This window comes from Leptosomus discolor, chromosome 3 (assembly GCF_034619465.1).
Source record: "Leptosomus discolor isolate bLepDis1 chromosome 3, bLepDis1.hap2, whole genome shotgun sequence".
Classification (NCBI taxonomy): Eukaryota; Metazoa; Chordata; class Aves; order Leptosomiformes; family Leptosomidae; genus Leptosomus; species Leptosomus discolor.
This window is the reverse complement of record NC_141393.1, coordinates 20,825,038-20,833,290: the sequence shown is the minus strand read 5'-3', so window position 1 is coordinate 20,833,290 and position 8,253 is coordinate 20,825,038.

The window sequence follows — 8,253 nt, the reverse complement described above, 5'->3', positions numbered from 1 at the left end:
CCACCTCGAGACATACTCAGATTTCTGCTAAAAAGTAGGACTACGTTGCTCATTTTAGACTCTTCTTTTTTTCAAAATTATTCTCATGGGTCTAAATGAGAGAGAAGGACTGCAGTTTTGGATCCCCACCAATTAACCTACTTAGCACACTGTGGCTCAGTTTAATAGAGTGGGCAACATAAATTCTTCATATGAACAACCAAGACTCACAGTCCCAAAATGCTCCGGAGCATAATACAACATTATTTTACTGCTTTATTCTTCCTAGTCACATAATAATCCTTAGAAGAAAATAGTGGCATGGGTCTATTTAGCTAGTTGCTTCAGGTCAAACCCATGGTGTCCATCCATCCTGTTTAAACTTGGTTCCGTAATGACATTTTCCCCAAAGAGAGCAGGGGGCTCGGCCCAAGAAAGGGTACCATCAACAGAGCACCATCAAGAAAAACATCAGCACCTTGTGCCAGAAGGGGAGGAAGGGGTGACCCAGAAGCAGTCTCCTACAGTGGGGAAAATCTTCAGTGTCCTCCATGGAAATGATCTAAAGCTTTGCTGGAAAGCAGCTTGACACCTGCCAGCCCAAACAATGTACTGTGAAATCTTCCTGCACTATTCACTTTTATTATGTTAGTTCTAAATTTATTATTTTTTAATGCAACTTTAATCTTTTTTCTACTGTGTAACACTTTGTTTCAAAAATAGTTGGTGTTATGCAAACCAGCAGACTGTACTGAGAAAATCATGTTTCAGCAAGAATCTTAGTGCAGTCCTTAGCATCCTGCATACAGGTTTTGGAGCAGAAAAAAGTATTTCACAACTCGTCACACATCCACTTTCTTGCTTTTTTTTTCCATTGTCTTTCTCAATCATCCCTAGGAACAATTACTTGGGTCAGCTGGCTAGATAAATCAGCTTGCTGTAAGACTGTAAAAACAAAGTAGCCTTCTGTATATCCCAGGCAACAGGTCACAAAGGTAGAGCAAAGAGCTGTAGCTAACAAGTTCATGCCCTGGAAATGGAAATCAAGTGAACAAGCAGAATGAGAATGTGCATAAACTAGAAAAAGCAAATAACCATTTTCACAAGAAAAAAAATGGAGTGATACAGAGTAGCTAAAGCAGGTCCAATTAAGAGACACGTGCTCATATGGAATGAGAGATAATTTGGAAATAAGGGGTGGGCTTTGGAGAAATCTGTCTTGACTTATACGATTAATACACAAGTAGCAAGAACCGGTATGGACTGTGTAGCATAAACAGCATATAAAGAGCAGCACAAAAACAGGGTCAGCCGAGAGAAGGCTTTTTTTCTCTTTCTTTTCCTCAAAGTCAAGGGAAGGCTCAGCCATGAAGGGCTCTCTATATACACTATAAAAAAGTATCTATCACATAGAAGGTAGTCAACACAAAGTCACCAAAAAAGCTGCAAAGAGACAAAAGAATTCACAGTAAAAGACAACCCCAACCATGTCTGTACTTCCCAAAGTCAAAAAGCTTCACCTCCTCCCTCCTCTCTGCATTAGTAACTTCTTCCAGACATCCTGGCAAATAATTTCTGTGGAGAAAGACTAGAAAAGAGAGACAGAGCCTTCTCAAAGCTCTGCTTCTTGCTTCCCTACTGTCTGGTCACCAGGTGCAGAAGCATCGCTCAGTACAAGAAGAGGTATGGCTGGAAGTTTGTGTCTCTCTTTTGAAACCAGCCCAGCACCACTGCCTCCCAAATTAGAGACCCAGAAAATGGGTCTCTGCAATCTGGATTGTCAACTAAAGGCAAAAGGTGGGAGGGACAAAAATAAGCACAAAGATCTGGCAACAATGAGATTACCAGCAATGCACAGGGATACGCAAAAGGAGAGATTAATTACAGCTCCTCTGCTCTTGCTGGAAGATAGGACAACAGAGAGAGAAAAAAAAAAAAAAACCAACAGGAAAAGCGTTTTCATCATCCAAAAGGTCTTTGTTGCATTTTTTTTTCCATCTTTGTAAAACATTACATCATAAAATAAAGACAATAGCAGCAAAACTTATCAAGACAGTACAAGCACATTCTGCTCTGTACCTTGGTAATGACATTTATTAAGTTGTCCCTTTTCTGAAAATGCCTTTCTAAAGCACCATAGAATCTTACAGAGAGAGAGAGAGAAAGAGGGACAGAAACAAGAGAGTGGATAGAACATCCTTGCAAGTGGATTTACTGATTATTTATACTATAATGAGAAATTAATCAGGAAAAATAGTAGATCTGCATCCCACAAATTTTAAGAAAGTTTTTTTTCAAATGCAAGGCTGAAAATGACTAATCATGGTTTCTCAGCCCTGTCTACAAGGTCCAGATTAAAGTCATTTAGAACCTGAAAAAATGCAGTCTAAAACTACACTGGCCTGAATAAATTCATATTTTTGGAAAGCTGTGATCCAGATACAAATCCTGCCTTTTTCTAATTATAGCTACTACATGACTCCAGGATCTGAGAAACTGCTAAATGGTAGGCTGAAAGCTGGTATATTTGGCTTACGTCTCACAATAGGCACTGTAAGCTTTCCTCTTTAAGCACCCAGCTCTCACAAGGAAAAGAGTGTGTGGGTGGAATATCTATGGGGGATGAAAATATTCTCTCTCACATGCCAAATATCACCTGCCTGTGATTTGCTCATAAGGAGTTCAATCAAGGAAAGCAACTCCTATTTGCCTCAAAAGGTCACCTGCTAGAGAAATGTCTGCTTTCCCCCGAAAACAGCAGCACTGGTATTTCCTGGTGATAAGACTCAGCTCAGATGTGACCTGTAACCAGAGATGAATGAGCACAGAAGTTCACATCTACTTGCATGGGGTGCGATGGGGGGGGAGCACAGGTGGCACCACCACTAAATCTGTGCACAAGAACAGATTACATATGCCATGCAAAGGGTGGGCTTGTGAATGTGTTGGCCTGGGGCCTTTTTTCAACCAGTTCCTGAGAACTCACCAGTGTTGTGGGTAAGACCTGCCTTTAGAGTGACCTGCCTAACCCAACATGATCTAGCTCACTAAGCATGTGCTGGCTACATCAGGATACCCCCAAATTAGCTTTTGCTACTGCTTCCTCAGTGTTTGATTTCAACAGCTTGAGTGAAGAGTCTAACATCATATATACTTCAGTCGTACTGGTAGGAAAAAAAAAATGGTCCAGATCAGCAATGGTATTAAGGAGAGTAACTAGTACTTGTAGCAAAGGAGATGGAGACCTCAAGAAGAATTAGACAACCTAAAGGAATTTTCAGATCTGTATTTTTTGATTATATATTTCAGGCAACTAGTTTCATACTTTAATCTACAAGCCTTTATTTGAATTCATAGATTTGTGTTGATTTGCATTTGTGTTTTCATTGATATTTAATTGCCTAGGGAACTGTTTCTGAAGCTGGGCTTATTTGTACTTAGTATTGATATAATGCCATTCCAATAAGTGTAAATGGCACTGTAGAGATGAGTTAAAACAGTGAGTCTTTGCTCCAAGAGACTTAAAAATAACAAGCTAGCCTCACTTTACTGCACTGACTTGATAGGGGCAGATTTTGGCCTTTGATTAGACAAAACGTATTTCAGAACAAGGAGATGTACAGGGAGGACTGAAGCAGTTCCCAGTCACCTTTGAAATTCATATCTGTTTAGTAGAAGACTTCTTGTTCTAGGTTAGCACAAAACATAACATAAAGCTTGGTCTTTGCCTGTTCTTTATTTTTAGTGTATGATTGGAAAAGTGAGACTACCAGACATCATGCAACCTGACAACACAAATAAGCCCCTGAGAACACCAAAGCTGTCAAACAAAAAGCCCATGTACAGCGTAAACATAAATTGTTAAGGAAAATGCATGTTGTTTTAGGGACAGGGTTTTTAACACCCTGAACTCACAGACATACTTTCATTTATTGTGGGTTAGAGAATTTTGCAGAAAGTCTCTGGCATAGCCCATTAATGGCTTTGGAAGAAGCAGACTTGTACTAATCATAAAGTGAGACAGCAGAAGCTCTGCTGATTTATAATTTCACAGCAACAACCAAAATCAGATTTCATTAGTATAAATCACTGGGGTTTTAATTTACTGTTATTTCTAATAACATTTATTAGAAATAATGTTTCCTGTTAAAGAGTAATGAAATTCACAGACTGCCACATGGATGAAGTCACAAACCTTTTCAAAACCACTCATGCAAAATCTGCACAAGTTCAGTGATGGTCACTGGTTCAGGAGGATCCCCAAAGGAGCATGCCAGAATTCTCCCGCACAAGGAAATAGAAAGTGGGACTGCAGAGCTGAAAGCTGTAGGAAAACAGAAGCTGATTCGTCCTCTATGTGTGAGGGCTGTGGCTACAGAAAATCCATGTTTCCCTTGTTCTTTCAGGTCCCAAGTCCCATGTCAAGTCATGTTGTGCTCAGGGCAGGATCTGAGAGTTGAAGTCAATAAATCACCCTTTTGTTTTGCTTTTTTATTTTCAGGCTGCTGTGAAAGGGTGTAATTTAGAGAAAGGAGTTTTGGATATGGTTCAGACTATCTTTCGCTATAACTTTCAATAATGGTGGAACAGCCTTACTAGAAATAACATCACAAGGATTTTATAAGTATTATTAAATGCCAAAGGATGAGAATTTTAGCCATAAAAACAGTTAATGTTTTAACTGAGATTCTCTACCAAGATGTTGCATGCCACTAAAACCAAGGGATGGCCTTTAGAAGTGGGGGGAAGAAATTTAGGACATTAAAATGTCATTTTAGTTGTCGGACATTTCTGTCTGGCCCCGTATGCAATACACCATTTGTGCTTCCCATATTATAATAAAAATTATGTTTATTGAGGTATTTCATAGGCAATCATATATGAGAAAGTATTTACCCCAGTAGCAGACTGGCAGCTTTCTCAGCAAGTTTCACAGACACAGAAATGGGTGGGAATGAAAGAGAGCATTTTGCTTTCATGCAAAAGGTCATCAAATGCTCTGTTCAGTATCTCACTGGGAGTTTATTCAGTATCACCCTTTGTTCCTGAAACTATCATATCCCAAAACAGCAGTTGCTGAAGATAGAGCTGAGAAAATATCAGCCAGGGACTCCTGCATGGCATGGCCAGGCAGAAACTAGAGTGAGATACACACACCATCAGCTAGAATCTGGACAGGAGACAGACCGAGGACTCAGAAAGTTTAGAGATGAAGAATATGCCAGGGTTGCGTTGTCCTTCTATCCCATCAGAGCAACCAGTTCTGAGTTTGGCCACCAAACTTTGCCGCCTCAGTCACTTTGTCCATGTTGACTTGTTTTCCATGACTTGCCCACTGTCCAACTCCTTGCGCACACAGACAAATCCTGCAAGACAGATTTATGTTTTCCCTGACCCAAATCAGCAGGAATGCTTTGGCTATGACTAAGCCTTATATTTCACATAGAGGAAATGCATCTCCCATATCCTTTGAGCTGCCTGTGCATCTGTGCAGGACTTTTCCATTACAGGCAAGGATTTCTTGCGAGAAGAACTCAGTTGAGGAACAGATAACACTGTATGCATGATGTTGGTTTTGGCATTTGGTAACCAAGGAGAATTGTTAGCACAATCTGTATGTATTGCATACTTTCAGAGCCAGATGAGGTGTTTTTGTGTGCCTGATCCTTCATACAAGCAAAGTGCAGGGTGGTGGAAGCAGGCAGTACTTCAATTCCCAGGACCCAAATTGCATGTCTGAGCTCTTCTGAGCCTTATTTGGAATTCAAAAGCAAATCTAAATTGTAGCTTTATCTCCTGACTTTCCACCAGGCCACAGTAAAACCCCAGATCCGAACAACATAAAACCTTAGTACATCCAAGTATGCTTCATCTATCCTGGCGCTACAGGATTAGCACAATCAGGGGCAACAGGAGGGCTAAAGGACTCCCATACTCAAACAGACCTGCTTCCTGCTGGTGTCTGCCTACGATTTGAGGAGGATGGGATCTGAGGCTGGCCTCAAGCTGCCAGCTGCATCATTGTGAAGCAGAGCACAGCAATGCATATCACAAAAGCCTCCAGGAGCCACAGCAGCTCTTGAGTCAGATGAAACCTTCCCTGGGGACTGGGCTTACTGCCCTGCTTCCAGTAAGCTAAATCCAGAACGCAGCCATGCACCTTAAGAGATTCACTGGTAAACTAAGCAGAATTCAATTTCTGTTGCATCTTATTGAGTTAAAGCAATCCCAAATGACTTCAAATTTTTCAAACTTTGTTTTTCCATCCTTAATTTTCAGAGAGATAATGAAATTAGAAAGATGATATGGTATTATTTCAAGTGAAGTGAACCAGCAGACAGAACATACTAAGAACTTCTTTCCTCCTCTGCACCACTGTTATTGGGCTCACGCCTGCAAATTGTCCAGTCAATTAAATATGCAAATATGCATACTGAAAATTTGCATTTGCGTTGCCATGCTTCTATTCGTAGCCATGGCAATCAGGTATTCCAGTGACCAGTTACATTTTGAGTCGGCTCATTGCACAGAAACTATCACAGAAAATGTAGCATACATCTTTGAGTGTGCAGACATGGGCATGCAGTTCTAAAAGTCTGTGTCTGTACGACCTGTGAGTGTCTGTATGTTTGTCCTACTAGCTTGTAGGACTCCGTATGTCTCTGCCATCTACATCTACGCTTGCTTTACCTATAAACCTACAGTTTGAATTGCAGGATATTTCGGATTTTGTGAAGGCGCAGGGAAAGCATTGTGGGTGCAATCACGTGTATCTTGTTTCCAGCATGCAAAATCTTGTATCTGCAATGGCAAACACAGTAGCCTACAGGCTGAGGCTACCAAAATTTAGTGTGCTTTTCAATTACCATTAATTATTTTGCAGCCTTTTCTTTGAATATTTAGTGTGAAGTCTAGGGACATTTGTATTTCTTATATCCATAGGTCCAGACACCACAAGATTTTCAAAAAATGCCCACAGTTTGGTTACATTTCTCTTTAGTCTACAAATGCAGAGAGCTCATGTTTAGATTTTTATCAAGAAAAGAGATAGCAAATGTCAAACAAAGACAGTACCTGAAAGGAAATAAAACAAATTATTCAAAATGCTTGTTAAAAAGTTACAAAACATGACAGCATTAATGGCACTTAAAGCTATAAGCACTTAAAAGATTACCACCACATTTTTCTCAACTTCTTTTCCTAAATTTCTTTTTTTTTTTTCTGAGATTATGACTGCAGCTCATGTCTAAACCCAAACCCAGCAAAATGGGTAGAGAGCCCTGAGATTCTGTGGTTGCCCTGGCCCTCATTTAAATAGCATATATGCTCTTACGTCTATTTTTAAAAATTCAGATTCAGCTACAGAGAACCGCAGTTTGCTGACATGCAAAAGCTATAGCTTTCCTTCTGTCTTCATAGTCTTACAGCATTAAAATTGAAGGGTTTTTTTCAGTGGTAGAAAGTATGAATGAGAAATTCTTTTAAAAAACAGTTGGCCCATTGTTTTATACACCTAGCCAAATATCATTAAATTAATGTTTCTCTTCTTTTAAACAACATAGCACGAGATGTTGCATTTTCTTCATATGCACTTTCTTGCTGTGAATTTACATTGAATATTTCCTACACAAGAAAAAAAAATCCATTTCTTTCTTTTTGTTTTTTGTCACTGGTTAAGATAAATACCCACAGAGTTTTTTTCTTTGCCTTTTTTTTTTTTTTTTTTTAATGAAAAGAGTAATCTGACCCTTAAATATGTCTGTGTTGGTTTTTCAAACCAGCACCCAGCTGGTAGCTGTGTCCATGGACATTCTTTTGGAGTTTAGAAAGGTAATGCATCTGATTCAAAAATGAAAAAAAAATCTAGCTTGGATCACGTGCCAAAACGTAAACTAAGCCTTACTGAAAGTTTCTAGTTCACTCCAATCATTTCTCCTCTTTGTAATCACCAGGGGAAGGCTTTATGGATGCATACTCCATTATGAAGACAGACTCTTTATCATCCCTTTCAAACACTCTTCTTATATAGCTGCCGTTTGTCTAATATTATGCCATGGTAGAAGCACTCTATTGATATTGCCATGGTTCAGTCTCCTCCTTTGAGTCTTGCCCTGGTAATCTTACACAGGCTGAAATTTCCATGTGCGTAGCTTTCTGTTGCCATTCTGCAGTGCTGTGTTCCTGAATTGTTTTGGCAGAGCAAGCTTGAGTCTTTATGGCACAGTGAAATATTCTTCGATGCTATATAATTCAGACTGAATAAGGAGTCTGTAT